This window comes from Pholcus phalangioides, unplaced genomic scaffold (genome assembly GCF_987345545.1).
Source record: "Pholcus phalangioides strain wild (caught in Gottingen) unplaced genomic scaffold, Ppha-v1.0 ptg000007l_1, whole genome shotgun sequence".
NCBI classification, from domain to species: domain Eukaryota; kingdom Metazoa; phylum Arthropoda; class Arachnida; order Araneae; family Pholcidae; genus Pholcus; species Pholcus phalangioides.
The window spans coordinates 13283349-13303377 of NW_028301600.1; the positions used below are offsets into that span (position 1 = coordinate 13283349).

General features: G+C 35.5%; 1 protein-coding gene across 2 annotated transcripts in view; it reads left to right on the forward strand.

Annotated features, from left to right (window-relative positions):
- The window catches only part of LOC149084943 (chloride channel protein 2-like), a 424727-nt gene that overhangs the window by 24603 nt on the left and 380095 nt on the right, over nt 1-20029 (forward strand). Inside the window, exon 1 of one of the 2 annotated variants that reach the window (XM_089232680.1) lies at nt 9176-9729. The exons of the other annotated variant lie outside the window; for it this stretch is intronic. The gene's annotated coding sequence lies outside the window, so the exon portion shown is untranslated. Of the gene's footprint in view, nt 1-9175; nt 9730-20029 lie in introns of those variants that run through there. 2 annotated transcript variants of the gene reach the window in all.

Genomic DNA, 20029 nt, shown 5'->3' on the forward strand with positions numbered 1-20029 from the left:
TTTTTTAAGTAGAAAAAAATAAGTTATTTCTCAACTTATTTTTTTTTGTCACATGATACATGGATAGGATGGACCATGAATTATTAATACTCCGTCAATTGACTGCTTCGACGATCGGCTTAGGTTTTCTGAACATTGTTCAGCGGTGGTAAAAAAAGTGAATAGAATGCTCGGTTTCATTCAAGTCTCTTCGTTCTCCTTCATTCTTCCGCTTTTCCGCGGCTTAGTCCTGCCCTGGAGTATGCCTTTATGTTTTGAAGACCGTATCTACAGTGGGACATAGATTTGGTTGAGGGAGTGCAGAGAAGAGTTACGCGTGCTTGTGTTGGCACACAAGGTTTGAGCTTTGAAGAAAGACGGGATTTTTGAATATATTTACATTAGAGGAACGTAAGTGTCGGAGGATATGATCGGTGTTTAAAATTTTGAACAGGATGGATAGGATTGACCATGAGTTATTAATACACCGTCAATCAACTGCTTCGACAAGGGACAATTCCAGGTTGTGGTGTCGCAGGGAGTTTTTAACTAATAGGGTTGTTAATAAATGGAATAGCTTACCTCTGGGGGTCGTGGATTCTAACGCAATTGATACGTTTAAAAAGAAGTACGATAGACATAGTGGGATAAATTGGGAATTTATCTATGCTAAAGATAAGACATCCATAATTTTTATTTTATTTTTTTATGTTTCGAATCTTGTGCCGTGATCCTCGAGCCAAACAGAAAATGGGCAACGTGATAGGCTGGTGTCGTGCATGCCGTCACCTACCGGTCCGCCGGCGAACTCTCCATACTTTGACAGTGGCATTATCGAGGGTGTGTTGTGAGGTTATAGTTAGTTGATGCTTTTGTATTGTACACCGGAAACTTGGAATTGTGTAGCAAAACAAAGAGAATATCGTTTGACAGGTAATTATTCTTGACCATTTATATATTATCTCGAACATATTGTAAAATTATATTAATTGGACGACTCTCGTACTAGCTATTAATAATTATGCCAAAAATCAAAGATCAGCAGGGTGACATTGTGACAGCATCTGTTTGTCACAAAGGGAAGAAAGAAAATGTTCCACTGGGAAAAAGTATTGGTTCATCGGACGTTCTTATCAGCGAAAAAACCAACCCTGCCGAGCCATCTATGTCCAGAGGACGAGGTTCGAGTTGAACTCCGTTTCGGAAAAGGCTTCTCAAAGAGACGAGACTAGTTACGAAGAAAGCGAAACTGCGTTTTCTCTTCGAGATTCCAGTGCTTACAAAGGAGGTCTTCAACCTTTTTTTCTAGTCGCGTAGCGCTGTTTGTATCCGCAACCAAAAGAAGAGCACCCTTTTTGGCAAGTTCGACATACGAATGCATGAAATCAAGATTATTTCAATCGTAAAACGCAATTTGTACAAGTCATTTGATTGAAACGTTGAAGTGCTCGCGAGCAGTCTGGGCGCTTCAGGGAGCACCATGGTGCACACGAACAACGGGTTGAAGATGCTTGGCTCACACGAAGAGTTTTCCGATGCTAAGATTCCCATCCGAGCTTCACCAACACCCACTAGAGAATATGTTTGATACTAGAGATGAATGTTTTCTAGTGGGTGTTGGCTTCACCCCCTCCGCCCACGGAAACAGAATATGGTCGATTAGATTATGTAGTTAACTTTAGGGGCAGCTTTTCCTACGAAAAGAGACATAGAAGAGACCGGACGGAGTAGTCTCGAGTGCGATGGAAAAGAGTGGGTACAATTGGAAGTGGCCCTCGAAACCAGACGTTATTCTGTATTCCATAAAAAAAAAATTGTTTTGTATTGATCCTCCATGAAAGTTGAATAACGAGCGACTATATAAAGTTCAACTCGACTAATTTCAGATCTAAAATTCTTTCAACTTAAATGTATAATTCATTTCAAACTAAGAATGGTTTAGAATAAAAAGTATGTGGTTTGACTTTATGACAATTATTTTTCCCATGCATTTTTTTTCTAATTTAAAAATAGCTTGTCACAAACTCAGTCCATCGTGCGGGGTGCGTTTGTGACAACTTTTGATGTGCTAGTTCTTCAAAAATGGTTGAAGCAACTAGTTATGTATATACAGTTTTGTATAGGAAGGGGATTGGGGGTAATCACAAAACCACCGGCTATTAAGAGGAGGAAAATGAATGCTTAACAGCAAAAAAAACTTCAAGTTATGTCACAAAGTGGCCCCGGTTTACGGTACTATTAATTATTATTTTTTGTTAGTGATATATGCTTTTATATATTGGGTATTTTGTTGATATTTGGCATCCATATTTTTTTATGGTCATAATTTTTTAGTCACCTCGTTGGACAATTCGTCTCTGTTGTGGTTCTTTGTATTCGTATACATACTTTCAAAGTTCATTGAAGTCGTTATGGATTAGAGAGATGTCGTTTTGATTTATTAAAACATTAATTTTTTCGTAAAAAAAATTAAATTGGTGATTTTCAATGCATTTTTCTCTCCAATAGCTAATTCCTAAATCAGTGTTTCTCACTGTGCGTCGCGGCTTCTAGGGGCGTCGCGGCGAGGTGGAGCTTTTGTGCCTATTTATGCGTTGAACTGGTTCTTTTATGAGTGAAAATATCAATGATGTCCCGTTTCATCCTTAGGTCACAATAGTCGTGTTTCATCCGATCTCTTCTTTACCCTCCCACTTCCCTGGATTACTCAAGTCAAGCAAGATAAAGCACCCCGTGGTTTCACACTGAAAAGAAAAGCGAATGATTGACGTACCAACCAAATGTCTGAAACAATTCCACGGAACATTAATCTACAGCATGAGTGGAGTGACCATATGTACAGGACATTTAAATTCAGGAGTGAAATACATATTATACAGGAATGTTCGTATTTTTAGTGGTAATCCTGTGTTTTTGGTCGTTCTCTTTTTTTATACACTTTTCCGATTTTTTTTCAACGAAGCATATTTGAATTGGAAATCCTTACTGAAATTATGAATGAAGATAATTTTCATCACTTATAAATTATATTATAGTAATTACGTATAATAATCTAAACATTTGTTATGCTCTAAGTTTGTTTCCCGTGAACTACATTGAGATTTCCAATAAATTCTTCATTACTGTCTAATTGTTAATTTATGAGCAATAACTGGTAATTTTGACCACTTTTCTTGATGAAAATTACCAATATTCCGTATTCTACCATATTTCAGCTCTCAATTTCCCGTATTTTTCTGAATGAAAAATGAGATATGTTAGGTATATAATAAAATATACACCCACGTCATGAAACACGGAATCATAGAGGGTTAATTTTGTGGTGTTTGGTCAGAACATGATAACTGCAAAATCACTGATTTGAGCTATAAGCATGTTCATTGTCATTTAAAAATAAAGCATACACACAAATACAAATGAAAATATTATACATCAGCATGTTGTTTAGCCGTACACACGTATTTGTAATATCACACGTATTTGTATAATCGAATTTTCATAAAATATTTTTATTCTAATGGTAATGTTCTTTTCACTAAAAACGACAGTAGTCGTTTCTATAGAGCAACGTTTCTCAACCTATGGCACAGGTGGTCCGCAGGCAGATATGGTAATTTAACTCTAACGGACCTAAAAATTACAGAATTGTTGTTATTGCTATAAGTACAGTAATACCCTTATGATTTAAAATAGAATATTCGACATTTTTGTTCTAAGGGTAAGCATATCTGAACGAGAAAAATACGGGAAATTGCTATCCGTAATACGGGACATAATTGTAGCCAAAACTGCAATTTATGACGAATTTGATAATTATTGCTGATAATCCTGAAGAACATAGAAGTAAAAAGCTGCTACAAATCGCAGTAAAAAAATCATTTTATTAGATATATTTCAATGGAATTTATTTCATCATGACTTGTGTGTGTGGGTGTATATTTTATTATACACCCAACATATTTCATTCAGAAAAATACAGGAAAATAGGAGCTTAAATATTGTACGAGTAGAATACGGAATATCGGTAATTTTCACCAAACACGTAGTATGATGGCAAAATCACTAGTTATTGCTCATAAATTATCAATTAGATGGTAATGAAGAATTTACATGTATGGGAAATCGCAATGTAGTTCACGGGAGAAAAACTTAGAACATAACAAATATCTTTAGATGAATATATTTATATTCATACGTAATTTCCATAATATAATTTACAAATGATGAAAATTATCTTCATAAATTGCAGCAAAGTTTGCCAATTCAAATATGCTTCGTTAAAAATAAAACTGGAAAAGTGTATAAAAAGTGAGAACGACCAAAACCACAGGATTACCACTAAAAATACGGGACATTCCTGAATAATATGTATTTCACTCCTGAATTTAAATGTCCTGTACATATGGTCACTCCACTCATGCTGTAGATTAATGTTCCAGACATTTTTGCTGGTATGTCAATCATTCGCCTTTCTTTTCAGTGTGAAACGCATGGGCGGAGATACGAAGGGAAGAATGGGGGGGGGAGAATTGCCCCCCCCCCGCATCAAGCCGACTGATCTAATGTATTTGCGTATATATGAATTGACGTCATCATCACCCCCCCCCCCCCCCTTGACTTTCAAAACTATCACCGCCTATGGTGAAACTACTGGGTGTTTTATTTCGATTGACAGTAATCCAGCGAAGTGAGAGGGTAAAGAAGAGATCCGATGAAACGGGACCTAGCCAAAATATCTACTTGCCTTTCTTGGAAGCCACAGTTGAATCATGGATGGGGCGACGGAGCCGCGGGTGACATAAGTTTGAGAACCACTGTCCTAACCTGTTTGACTTAGGCCGGGGTTACACTATAAAAGTTTGATAAAAGTACTTTTATAAAACTAGAAAAATGCAACTAATAGGCTTATTGGTTGTTTTTATCAAGTTTTGTAAAAGAGCTTTTACCAAACTTTCATAGTGTAATCCTGGCCGTAGAGGTAACTTCCCAATTATTTACTCCCCTTAAACAAATATTTCAGATATTGTCATCCTAGAAGCCGTTCAAGTCTAAATTGCTTCTGTAAAAGTTACAAATTTAAATTTTCATTGTTTTAGAATTTTATACAAGATATAAAATTCGAAATATTTTTTGTTTTAAGTTATCTCGAAAGGCGATTCCACATCCAAGCGCTGGCCGTACAGAAACCGGTTTTTGAGGTGTGGCTGGGGTGGTTTTGCTGTCACAGAAACCAATTTTTACACTGCTCGGAGTGGCGTAGCACTGCGAATGTAAAACCAGCTTAAGACTAACATTCTAGAAATCAGCTGTTGGACAACGATAAGAACGGACATCCTGCGTGTGTTTCCTTCAAAGAAACTAAACCTTGTAGGTGACTAGTGTGGCTCGATTTTTTTTTATTTTCAGAGACATGCACGAGACAAAAGTATAAAAATACAGCGAGCGACATAATTATATAAAACAATATGATGTAAACACAATAAAGAGAAATAAAGAAAAATAAACACACTTTGTGTGTAACCTGGAAGGATTTTGTAAAATCCCTACATCAGATCTAAATAAGATATTAATTTGATTGTTTCAATGTGCAACCGGGGCGTTGATTATTAGGATATTGTTTTCATTATTCAGAATAATATAGCAGAAAAACATTAAGTTAAACATTTTTTTGATAAACTATATCATTTAATGCCAAGTAGTTTGAATGGAGGCCATGTTTCATGCTATAAACTTTCACTTTCATCTACGAAGGAATACTGCCGACTGTTTCCTAAAAATTTATGACACATGATATCCCAAAGCTTCTCGATTGGATTTTGAATAGGGCTACATGCTGACAAATCGAGAAATTTAATGTTTCGTGAATCTAACCAGTCCTTTATGATACTCTCATAAATAGAAGCATCAGCTCGTTTAAATTACCACGTTAGGTAAACTTGAAGTTCAGGAAATGGTTATAAATTATTTTCCAATTTCTATGTGTAGCATGGGAAGGCTTAAAGTTATTGAAAATTTTGGGCGACGGGACTTAGGCGTATGTCCGTATAGTATGTAATTAATCTCTTCTAGCCAAAACTGACCATTAAAAAAAATTGTTTTTTGATTGATTTGTGTTTATTGTTTGTCAAAATGCCCTTTAAGAAGAATTCTTTTTTTAATTAATTAGGGTCGATATCTTTACTACGATCATTGGCGTTTCGTAATTTTACGAATACCTAAAATCTTAACTTGAAAAAAATAATCATTATAAAAACCATTTAAAACCGTTAAACCTGGAGCGGAGTGGATGAAAAAAGTGGGGTGGGGATACAAATACAGGGCGTTTCTCCAAATTCTGGAATGCTTTTCTCACAGTAATCTCGACGTTAATGGTGGTGAATAGTATCTTTTATTCGATTTCGGTAGGTTTGTTTTTCTACACTTCGCTCTTCAATAGCCTCCGAAGCATTCGACAGGTGCTAAATCTGGATATTTGGGTTGCTGAGAAATTGAAGCCGTTCATATCGACTTTTTGAGAACCAAGATGTAGAATTTGGAAAAATGCATTTATTGTTTGAAGACTATCTTTAACATCGATTTTCAGCATGTTTCATTTTTTATGCATTATTGAAGCTTAAATGTGCATAAATTACCTGGAATATTCCTTAGGAGTATTCCTCTGAAGCTTGTTTCTCGGAATTATTTTTTTCTTTTTGAAAACCATTTCTCTCATAACTAACCCTTATACAGCGGTTTGAGCCTGTCGCGAATTTTTTTCTGTATTCATACCAAGTAGCATTAAAAAAAACTGAACGAAGATTGTCATACAATTGACCGCGTGACTTATGGTAATTCCATCTTCAACTCTCGAACTCGCATTATATTGCCAAAAGTCTGTGTCCTTTTTGGAGTTTCGACATTTTCTCGAATTTCTAGAAAAATACTAGCCAAATCGTTCCGAAATTTGTCATGTGAACTCTATGCTTGTACTCACAATTTCCAGTTAAAATTTAGTCAACGAGTGCATTTAGAGGACCGACAAAAATTCAAATAAGAAAAAAGATCATATATGGTAAAAAAACAAAGTGATTTGTAACTTTCACAAAATATATGTGCTAACTTTGTGCAATACTCGTGTGCATTTTCGTGATTTTAATGCATATTTGATCATTTCAAAAATCAACCCACAGCTATACGCGAATGAGCGAAGACGTGTCTGATACTGTGCAAGAAACATGCTTGAACCTAACGTGTATGATGTCAAAATGAAGAAACTGAACGAAATAACCAAATGACGGAAAATTATCGAAACATCAATTTGTAGAAAATCCCTTATAGGTACTCACAGCCAGTAACTTAATCATTCTGTGATCACGGGCGTAATATTACGTCCCAACATTGGAATAAATTCAAACAAGTCCTCTGAGTATTCTTTCCTCTCTTCACGATCGCGAAGATTTATAGTAACCCTATCTATGGAAGTTGCTCTTTCTTTCCATACTCCTGTTAGTGATTTTTTTCACACATATAATGTATCCTATGTATGGTGAGAGTAAAAAGAGGACTCTAAAAAACCTCCATCTTATCTATTATATTTTTCCTTTTATATATTTTTTTCTTTCCTCCTTTGTTTTCAACGTGTAGTTAGATTAGCACAAGATGTATCGCCGATACGTCAAATAGAGATAATACTAATCTGTTGCCAAACGCTTGTATGTGAAGTGGTTAAATTACAGCTCATGATATCGCGTATGACTTTCTAAATTTTCAGGACATTCAACTGGAATTTTTATTTAAGTTGCACTATATATCTACCAACCAAATTACGAAAAAATAAAATAGATATTTTCTGCGCTTGCGTGATTAAAAATCATTTACTAAAAATCTTCATATTGAATGAGAAATTATCGAATACTAAGTTTTTATCATGGTACCTCATGTATAGCGCCAGATTGTCTGTGAATTTCATAAAAATTAGTTGAAAACTTCGCATGTTATAAGAAAAAAGCATGCGATGAAAATTGGAATTTATATAAAATATAGTTATATAATGAATATGAATATATGTGCTATTCTCACGAAAATGCTCACAAATATTACTCAAAGTTAGTACAATATTTTGTGAAAGTTACAAATTATTTACTTTTTTTACTATACGAAGGACTGAAAACCTTTTTTTCCTTTAATTTTTTCATCGGTCCCGTAAATGCTCTCTTGAGTAAATTTTCACTGGAATATGTGAGTACAAGCATAGGGTTCACGTGATCGAAATTTCAGAATGATTTGCTCAGTATTTTTCTATAAATTCGAGAAAATGTCGAAACTCCAAAAAGGACCGACATTTGGATATATAGCCTATACAAAAGTCGTGATCTTTTTCATGTCAGGTGTAATTATATGATCAGCAACAGACAGAAAAATGGAAGACCGAAACAATTTATTGACAAATTTGGAGTGACATCATAAAAGTATACAAAACAAACTTTTGAAACGGATATTCAAATCGTCTTGATCGATCGATCTTGTTTTTCAGGCATATAAAGATTGATTAGAATCGCAATTATATATCATGGGTTTATAATAGTGTCTAAGTAGAACGCGAATTTTCTATTCGCAAATCTTTTTCTATAGTGAGTTAGATATGCAAACCTGTTCTAATATTTCCGTGTCGAATGATACAAAAAGTAATCGCGAATGAAACAGATCACTGTCTATCGAATGACGGAAAGGCACACGAAATTTTGAGTCTCATTGTTACCGAAGTTGTTCCTTGAAAGTATATTTTTATCACTTGGACGCCTGTCAAAATCCGGTCCCACGAGATCAGCGCGCTGAACTAATAGTGAAATTTTGTGCTGTAGAAGTAATTAAACCGTTTCCCCGTGTTTTTAAACGTTTTTGTTTGCCCTCAATGTCGCAACGTTTGTTTTTTTGCTATTTCCTTCTCTCCATCATAAGCAGATAGTCTCTTGGAACGGGGGGGGGGGGGCGATTTCCCACCTCCGGCCTATGCTAATACAATTTTTTTTTTGCCGAACGGAGGGGGTTAGTTGCCCCTTGCGGCGCCCCCCATGCTCCTATGCTCTCCATAGGGTGGTTACTTCTTGAAAGTGTTACAAGATATGATTTTTTTTTTTTTTGGTTTTTGCTTCAATGACATTGTTGAAAATTTTGGATTCTATTCACTTGTTTGAGAAGATTATAAATTCAACAGAGCTGTTGTGTCATTATCGACTTGCGCGATGGTCAATGCACTTTCGCATTTTCCGTTTTATATTTTGTTTACGATGTGTGTTCGGTGTTATTTCGAGACACCTAGGTGCTTGCTTTTGCATGTCTTAGCCCCGACCATCTTCTATTGTTTCTCTAAGGCACCAATAATTAGTGAACTCCGTCTTTAGCTTGGCATTTTTGGCACCGTTCTTCATGTTAGATACTCTGCACTTTCTTTCTCCCGTCTTTCTCTTAGCTTCTCCTTGACAAAAGGAGCAAAGCAAAGAATTAAAAAAAAAAAAAAGGCAGCAAAACTTACACTCCTAGCCTCTAAATCTTGTTGTGCTTTCTAAGTTTGAAAGTAACTACTAATGCTCGATCCGATTAAGTCAGGCGTACAGTTCGAATTGGAATTTTACTGTAGTGATCCAGCTCGTAGCTTGTTTTGTATGTTATCTTAGCGGAGGAATACTATATATACTTTCATCGATTTTCGTTTTCAAGCGCTTGCTCTCTACCTTGATAAAAATGCAGAGTGGTATATTTCAAGAAGATACCGTAAGTTCACTTTTATGTCAATGTTATCATTTAACCTGCATGCCCTCTTGAAAAATTTTACAATACACACTTTTTTTTAACGATTCTACTAGGTAGCTTGAAATGTACTCTGTTTGCTGAAAACAGGCTTTTTGAAACAAACAGCGTGAAAAGCATTCCTTTTGCTAATAAGATGTATTTTTTATGCTATTTGACATATTTTCAGCTTGTTATATCAATATTTTCTACTATATTGTGCAAGTAAACTTTGTCTGATATTGTTGTCCCGAATGCTGTAATAGCTGAATGGATAAAAACACAACGGTATGTTTATAAAGTTTTCGGTGATTATTTGTGAATTGCGAGAAGTTTTATCTCTCAGGAAGAGACATATACATAATATAAAAATGTTTTTGTTCTGAAAAACTTGAGATCCGAGGTGAAAGTAAGATATCCCTCTTCCGAGTTCTCAATTATGTTGAAGTATAATGATTGAACATTGCAGAAATTTTTTGGATAAATGCATGGACAATGTGTATTATAAAAGGAGGGGAAGCGTTGAAAAGCTTTTAATTTTAAGCTGCAGTCTTTGAGTCTGTTTAACGTTTAAACGAAACCTTTTCAGATATGGTCACGTTTCTGTTATACGTCTATCGGGTGTATACTCTCCATTTCTGTTCATTGCATAATATGTCTTGATTAACTTATGATCTTAACTTTGATGTCTTGATGTATTTTTATAATTACGTTTCTTATGAAATTGCAAAACATTTTTTCGTTGTCTACTTTTGGGAACACCTTGATTCTTCATGTTTACTGGGGTGCATGAAAAATCACCGAAGACGTCAAACATTCTTAAGCAATAGCTTAAAATACTATTTGCAATATTGTCAGAATAAAATTTTATTTTTGTACAAAATATGTAAAATGATACCCTGCATTTCGATTTCTTATTTATAAACATCAGATTGTCTAGTTGATACATGGTTATACGTGAACTTTTTTTACATAAATGTTTAATTCCCCTTCCCAGCATTTACTTTAAATTCTACGTTATTGAGTAAACTACTTCTGTACCGGACTTGAATTTTCAGTTACTGAGCTTTTAAAAGGTGTATATATGTTTTTTTGAATCAGCTTTTGATTTTCAGTACGAGTTAAAATCTGGAAGACCTTGACCTTTGGTTATTGTAGATTTTTTGTGATTCAATTTAATAAATTATGTCTGATAAATTGAAATACATTAACATGTAAAAATTTTTAGTCTTAGAGTAGCACGTTTATCAATAATGATAATGTGAGTTAGGGAAAGCAAAATTTTCATAAACCTTTTAACCTGAATTGGTATATTATCACCGAACTAATTGGTATAAATCTGTTTGACGCAACATGACTGCGCGGGTCCCTCTGCAAACTGCAACCATTGAGAAAAAACAAAACGTAATCTTAGTTTTGAATACAGGATTCTAAAGCAAAAAAATATATACTACCATTAGATAGTGCGTAGAGGCCCTTCAAGATGGGTTTGTTGTTAATGATAAGCTCTGACTTATTTTTCGAATAAGTTATCGACATAAAGCTTATCACGTACTGTGGATGATACATATACACCCCTTACCTGAGAGAAATGATGCAGAAAGAACTCTCAAGTGTTGTCTGTCCTTTGAGGTAAAAAATTCATTAGAATGGGTTTTTTTTTCTAGAACTCAATAACGAGGCTTGCTATCTCAGATGGATACTTGTTACAGAATTCCAAGTGTTCCATATAGAACATTGTGTACAGGCTGTCCCAAATTGTTTGCACATCGGATATCTATGTAACCGTTGACTTTACAAACATACTTTCAATTACAAAATGTTTTCAAATGACGTGCAATTACTTAAAATCTGAATTTATTTTAGGGTCACACACATAAAAAAAAATGAAGGAATTAACTTTTTATACAGTCCCCGTGTGCTCAAACCCAATAAACCCCATTAAAAAGTTATTGCCCTGTCTCTCCTGATGCCAACAAAAAAATTCCACGTTTCTAAGTGCAGTATTCACTGAGACATTTGAATTCAAAAACGGAGGAGAGTTAGGAAAAACAGCGTTAAACGCGAAAAAACCGTTTTACTCGCATTTAATGCTGTTTTTTCCCAACTTTCATCCATTTTTCGAATTCGCATATTTCAGTGAATATTACGCTTAGAAAAACGTGGAATTTTTTTCTTTTTGGCACCAGGAGAGACAGGGCAACAACTTTCTAACTGGGTTTTTGAGCACACGAGGACTGTATAAAAAGTTAATTCCTTCATTTTCTTATGTGTGTGACCATAAAATAAATTTTCAGATTTTAAGTAACTGCACGTCATTTGAAAACATTTTGTAATTGAAAGTATGTTTGTAAAGTCGACGGTCAAAGAGGTGTCCGCTGTGCGAACAACTGGGGACAGCCTGTATAGTTTGGTAAGACTGATCTTAAGTCGTCTTAACTCCATAGTTGTTAAAGTTGTAAAAAATTAAATTTTTTTTCATATTTCTTCGATTGTACTTAGACTGAAAAAACATGTACGAGTTATTATTTTTCAGTGAGTTAGTGAATTTGTATTTTCTGTGAAATTCAATGACACTAGCAAATTTTTGCGATAGTAAGTATGTATTTTTGTGAAAGAGCAACAGAAGAGTTAGACAGGCAATTCTATTTTCATGTTTCGATGTGCTTAAATCTATTGTACCGTAAACACGGGCTACTTTGGCCCTGGGGGTTCTTTGTCCCGAAACGATAAAATAATAAAACGTATTTTAATTGCTGTAGAAAATCATTTTCCGAACTAGTCTCGGTAGCTGGGCCAAAGTTGCCTTGTTTACGGTATGTAAACCATGATACTCCGCTAAAAGGGCAGTTGAATCGTGTTAGAACTCTAGTTTGGAAAACTTCTCACACGCTTATAAATATAATTATAAATATCTCTCTGCGTGTGTGGTGAAAACCGATTAAAGACTACCAGCTTGGCAGGGGAATTGGGATGGATTTTTATTTAACATTTTTTTTTGTAAAAACCATAGTATTTATAGATTTGATTTTGTCAATTGTTTTTCCTTTTTTTCCTTTGTTTTTGGTTTCACTTTTTCCAAAATTCTGATGGAAATTCAGCTAGGAAAAATCCTCAAAATGGCAGTAGTGATATACAGAAATACTTGTGTTATTTGTATTTTTTGGCCTTCTCACCGTAAAGACCAGTAAGTCATCAATTGCGTACCTCAATGAGAAATCAATTACTAACTTTTTTGGATTCCATTCGACACTGTCAAACCATTATTTGGTAGAGTACCACTGATTAATTGAACAAGTTGAATATGGAATTAAATTGTTATTCTATGTATTATATAAGTTTATCTCTCTTAAACCGTTGGTTATAGATTGGTGGCTTGCATTTAGAACTCTTACAAGAAGCCACATTACGGGAAAAAATCAGAGACGCGTACCATACAATCCGACGCCGGACTAATGTCGAATTGCAAGACAACACTGTATTTTCCATACATACCTCTCCAGAAATTTCCTGCATCTTGGAAATTTTTAGCTCCGAATTGCCGGTGCCACTATTTTTGGATAAGTAAGTCGTTGAACCAATATGAGCTAACCTGTGCTGTCCTTACTAATAGCCGTATATAGGGTGTTTCACCAAAAGTGTCAGAAATGAATAAAAATGGTACGGGGTTCATTTTAAAATTCAAGTAAGACAGAAAAAAATAATCAGCGAAGAGTAAAATTGATCTGTGGTAGTTGAACCCACAAAAACGGTAATTGAGGAAAAATATTTTTTTTGTGACCAAGAAAAAAAATTTCAATTACTAAATTTTGGCGCCACTCTATAGTCTACTTGTAGAAATTAACCGTATGATATTTGAATGAATATTTACCAAGGTATTCTTGATTTTTTAGCATCTTATCGAAGTCTTCATAATGTTTAAGGCTTAAAGTATTTGTTTATGACGCAAAAATCAAAGATTTCAATCACCAATATCTCCGATTTTTTTTCAAATTGCAGAATTGCTAACCGCTACGGATTGTCCGTAATTTCTACGGTGGCCGCACTCAAAAACGGGGAATACTCTCAATACTACGGAAATCATTTTTATTCAGACTTTTTTTTCGAGAAAAAAAATTCAGTTCTTTGAGTTTCTCTTGCGTGGCATATTTTACTTATTTTTAAAATACTTTTTTCGAAAATTCGTCGATCTCTACTGACTAGCTATACTTAGAGCCCCCAGGAAACCTTGATAAGATAATAAAGTACATGCCTTAGTAGGTATAGCGTAATCTCAAATTCGTACACTCATGTGACAGAACGAGAGAGTTCGATAGAAGACAAACATCTAGGGTCGGTGATCGAATTTACGCATTGTTCGCATTAAGATTGTTGCGACGCAACATTTCGGCCGAATTAAAGAAATAAGGTGGCAAGCTCATGATCTAGGCTGATACCAGAGTATGACGATGTAGCAAAAATAACAAGCTTCTAATATCGGGACCTCTGTAAAGTATTTAAATATGAGAAATCCGTCCTCTCTCCGCTCGCGAAGTGGCTGTGCTTATTTTAGCACTGGTCCCCATATCTGATAAAGGTGGTTCTGGATCCACGAAATCAAAAACCGATCAGGAGTAGATCATACTAGTTTCCCAAACTCTTAGTTCCATCGGCGCCTTCTTCAGAGAAATTTTTGTCATCGCCCCCAACTCAAGTGAACCCATAGATAGGATCCTATGTTAGTAGCCTTATTACCCGTAGCTTCTATCGCCCCCGAACCTTTCCATCGCCCACGGGGGGGGGGTGGGTTTGCCCACTTTAGGAAACACTGATTTAGGTGATTAAAGGCAAATTTTGAGTTTCGCGTTTTTACCGCGTTTATCTACCTTATATACATACCATTAGCAGGGCTCCCACTCGTCCTTTTCCAACTTTTTGGTAAAATGTCTTATTTTTCCTACATTTTTACCAAATCCTATCTACAAAATTCGTGTAATTGGTTTTAATTGAGCAGGAAATCATCGATATATTACCAAATAGTACACATGTTGTAGATTACAATTAATGATTCTGCCAAAGCAGAAATTGTATCGTTTTCAAGGTTATTTGGGGGGTTGTGATGCGGTCCATTTGGTTTATTAATTTTTATTTTGCTTAATTTGAGAGTTCAACAAGTAGAGTAATCAAAAACTTCTGTCTGGATGGAAAAAATTATTTTGTATTTATTTTTGTGATCTCTTGGACATTAACTAACATTAATCATTCAAAATTGTGGTGCGCATTTTGTGTATAGGTGAAACAACAGTTTGCATTGCAAAGCAGTTGGATGCATAGGCCTATTCTAGGTTTGGTGATTCTGATGCTACCCGAAAGCATTCCATTGTCTTCTGTATTTTTAGGGCATGCAGAGGCATAAACAATGTGTACAATACTCAGTAAAGAGCTAGAAATAAAAGTGCTCCATTTTTCAAAAACGATTACACTGGTATTGAACAATAAAATGTTAACAAATCCCTTTGAAAAAGGGATGGCAACACAGTAAAAACCATCCCTGACCTCCGATGTAAATAAACATCCGAACTTGCAATTTACACATTTTGCACTGTGCTTTTGAAAGTGGTCTCGAAGGAGCCTCATTCATAAAAATCTTACAAATCTTCATTGCTGTGCATTGTGGAAGAGTTAACAGATTGGACTGTGGAAGACTCCAAAAAAAGATTATTTATATTGTGATGAGAACAGAATAGAATTAGCTGTGGTTGCTTGTGCACTGTTTTGACCAAAAATTGTTTTTGTAACCAAGCCATTTGTCATTTTGCTTTTGAAAAATGGCCAGCAGAAAGAAAGTTCCCATAGACAAACAGATTTTTTACACCCGCAGCTTCCTATAAGCCTCTCATAATTTCCATTCAAAGTATAAAAAAAATTTGTAATCAATATGTATAGAGTGTGCAGGGATTTTATATGGAATAGTTTTTAATATAGAAAACATCAGGTTTACACCACCTTCAGGCATCACCGCTAAGGGGAATAGTGATAAACTGTCTTGAAATGCCCCATGATGCTTTAAAGCAGTGGTTCCCAAAGTGTTGGTTGCGACCCTCTTGGGGGTTCGTGATAATGAACTAGGAAGGTCATTAAAGATTCTCAATAAAAATGTCTTAATAAAAAATTTATTCTCATCTTTTGCAACATAAATAACGATACCATAAGACAACCATATGGCCCATTTTATGGGCATTGTATATTTTATCATACATATTGTTTATAATTTTTGTGATTGCATTATTAATTGGGTTGCTGTATTTTAGTAATATGCGACATCCATACTTGTTATGGGCTTTTTTCTCAGCCACCTCGTTGGGCATTTTGCCTGTTGTGGTCTCGTATTTGTATTGACAAAAATGGACATGGGATAGTATGGTTCTGAGGTATAGAAATGCTGAAAAATTCAGTCAGATATCTCCATAAACATTGCATTTAAAAATATAGAATTTTTTTTTGCAAATGACTTTTTGGAGCATAATCTACATTTCACTAATCGGAAGTTTTAGCATATAGGGTCTACATACAAAGTTAATTTTTCTATATATTTTTTTTAATGTATACGACCCCTCAAAAGATTTCGACATTTTATGAAACCTCTGTTTTTTTGTGATTTGGAAACGTTTTGTGACTAGAAGTATACTTCTAAAGTCAACGGTTGCAGAGGTAGTGCTATGAACAAACAATTTGAATCAACTTATATATCTTTTCACCTTCTGTAATAAATGGGAAACGGTCATAACTGTCATAAAGTGGTTGTCGTGATCGCCATTTTCCTCATCAAAATATTTACACTTCTGTAATTGTAATTCCATAGGCAGAATTATTCTCATTTTAATCATAGAGAAACACTTTCTTTTTTACTACTTCGCAATAATTTCTTGCTTGCCACTTTTCATGCACATGATTGAAACTGATGCGCCTTGGTTTACATTGAATGGTGCCCAGACACTAAAACATAATGGAAATTCAATAGCATTCCCTCGCTTCAATTAACCATTCAGATTAGAGCTTTTTTTTTGTAACGTAGACGTATCTCTTAGTTACCCTCACTTTTCTTTGCGACTTTTCGTGTATAGGGTTCGTGTATTAAGTAGTTCCCTGAGGTGCTCACGATTCTTGAGCAGGGCAACCCCCTTTAAAATAGTGAAAATTTAGTTTTTGATTAGGAGCGCACGTGTGTGTGTGCCGATAATATTTTATTTTTAATAATGTAAAAAAAATGAAAACGTGAAATATGTGTGTATTAATTAATTTTTTTAATTTAATCTCGGCACAAAATCCAATTAAATATCTGTTCGATTTGTTTAATATTGTGTTTGTTTAAAAGTTAAATTCTATTACTGTTATATTTATTCGGCACAACGTCAGTGTTTTTGTAGTATTCAATTGTGTATGTATAATATTTTTGAATAGAATATGTCGTTATCCGGCCTCGCGACCACCACGTACTGAAGCTGCGTCAATAAGTCGGTGTCCGGGGCCCGAAGATAGGATTTTGTGACTCCTGACAGTAAATTTATAATTAAAAAATTAAATTATAAAATTCATTCCCCCGGACACTCTAACTGGAGTTCTGTCAGCCTCTCTTCCTCATGAAGGTAGGATTGACAGGGCTCACAGTGCATAGTACAACCATCAAACAAACATAGATTGAATAAAATAAATCTCATTAGAATGAAATTCACTCCGCAACTGTTTATCAAATTGACTTTTTCAGACTGACGATTATGTATAGTGTCAGGTAATCTGATAGTTGCGATTGAAGAGAATTGGTAGGCTTTCAAAGCTGGAGTTTAATTACAATTGATCATATTTACTAGTGCGAACTGATTATGTATAATTAGTTCTAATCAAATGTGATAAATTTGCTGTATACGAACAAAATTTATCGAAAGGGTTATCGATTCTGCATATTTTCTGTGCATCACTTATCCCTTAAAATAAATAAATGTATATTTTTTTTAATGTAAAAACAATGATAATGCTTTAGATCATTGTCTCCCAAACTTTTTGTTTCATCGCTCCCTTCATCACAAATTTTTTCCTCACATCGCCCCCCAACTCAAGTAAACCCATAGGATCCTATGTTAAATCAGTAGGTTCTATCGCCCCCCTTGGACCATTCCATCGCCCACCAGGGGGCGATATTGCCCACTTTGGGAAACACTGCTTTAGGTGAAGGCAAATATGTGAATGCTATATAAAAATCGATCTGGGGCTGTACTATCTCTTCATGCTTATCGGGAATCCGATCCGTATCCCCGCCGATTATGACAATATAAGCATGAAAGGGAAATTTCCGTACTAGCGGCATTCTCCCTCCGAAAACAAGCATCGTATTTCTCCGAATATTCGGATGACGATAAGGATAGGGGAGACCCACTTCTTAAGCATCGGATGATCGTATTTTCCACTCGCGATACGAAAAATGAAAAATTTATTACTTGGAAATTTATTACGATGACTTAAGTGGTGTTTTTTCTTGAAAGAAAACTGCAATTTCGTCGGCTTTTTACAATTGATTGGACGGATTCAATTAGAAATCTAAGTGTAGTATACAGTGAAACCTCGCTACAACGATAGTCGATATAACGATAATTCCCTCTACAGCTATATTTTTCGAGATTTTTTTTCACGGTATATTTCTCGATGATATAATTATATTATCCTAAAATTATATACATATATATATAAAATAAATGAAGCAAAGTAATAATCACTCACGTCCATCAAAATAGGCAATGGAGGACAACAATACATTTTTGTAGTATATACTGGATTTCCAAAAAAATTTGGTCTGGTAAACCGTTTGAATGGAGTTAGGAATTAATGGCAAATTGTTGAATTATGTAATTAGATTTTTGGTTTCGGGAAAGGTCATGATGAACGAGAAATTCTTTTATTGGGCAAGAGAGTATCATAAGTGGAGTCTTTCACACAAGAACTTGTTCCATACTTTTTTTCGCTTTTTATCGATGAACTCAATCAGGGTACCGATGGGACTGTTAACGAATTCACAGATGACGTGAAACTACATAATAGTTATTATAGTTGGTAATTTAAGCGGTAGAGAGTTGCTCCGGAACAACTTGAATTTGATCGCAGCCTGGGCAAATGAAAGGAGCATGACTTTCAGCGTTGACAAGTGCACGGTGTCTCAATTTCGGGCCGACAATCCACGTTCCACATACGAGTTGAATGATACACTTATTCCAGATGCAACGAGGCTGACTGATTTGCGAATTCTCATTGACTAGCTGCTTAGATTTTCTGAACGTGGTTCTACGGTGGTCAAAAAAGCAAATATAATGCTCGGCTTCATACTTGAAAGGTTCTTCACGTTCACCTAAAGTTATTCTTCCGCTTTTCTGAGTATCGGTTCGACTTGGCCTAGAGCAAATAGTTTCCCGAACTTTTTATTCCATTTCACCCTTCTTCAAAATTTTTTTACTCTCATCGTTCCCCCATCAACTAAAGCCAACCCATAGGATTCTATAATAAATTCAAAGCTTCTACCGCCTCCCTGGACCTTTCCATCGACCCCCAGGAAACGATATTGCCCACTTTGAAAAACACCAGCCTAGAGTATGCCGTATTGTCTATATGCACGTGGCCCACACCTACTGCTGTAGGACCCTATGGTAGTATCTTTTGCGGGCCCCCGTGATAAATTTTTTTAAGGGCCCCCACTAGTGAATTTATAGTGTGTAAAAACAAAAAAAAAAATCGTCCCGGGCCTCCGGGCTGGAGCCCTGTCAGTCCCATCCTTGTAGGAGGGGGGGCGACATGGCTATATGTACAGAAGGATATAGACTTGGGCAGAGGTGAGGGAATGCAGAGAGGAGCTACGCAGGCTCTCGTTGGTGCACAGGGCTTGAGCTATGAAGAGAGTATTTTTTTCACATGTTCAAAAAATAAATTCATATTCTTCTAGGAGGTATGATTGGAAGTGTTAAAAATTTTCAACAGAGGATAAATAGGATGGGCCATGAGTTACTAATACACCGTCAATCGAGGGCTTCGACAAGGAAGATGGGTCAGGGACAACTCCAGGTTGTCGTTTCGCAGGGAGTTTTTCCTAACAGGCTTGTCAATAAACGGAATATTTTAATAATAATAATAATAGTAATAACGTGAGGATCACGTATTCCCAAGGGATCAGCATGATCCGTCCAGGGAATTTGTTAGTGATAGTAAACATCCATGCCCGAAACCGGGATTCGAACCCAGACCTGCACAGTGAGAAGCTAGTTCCCTA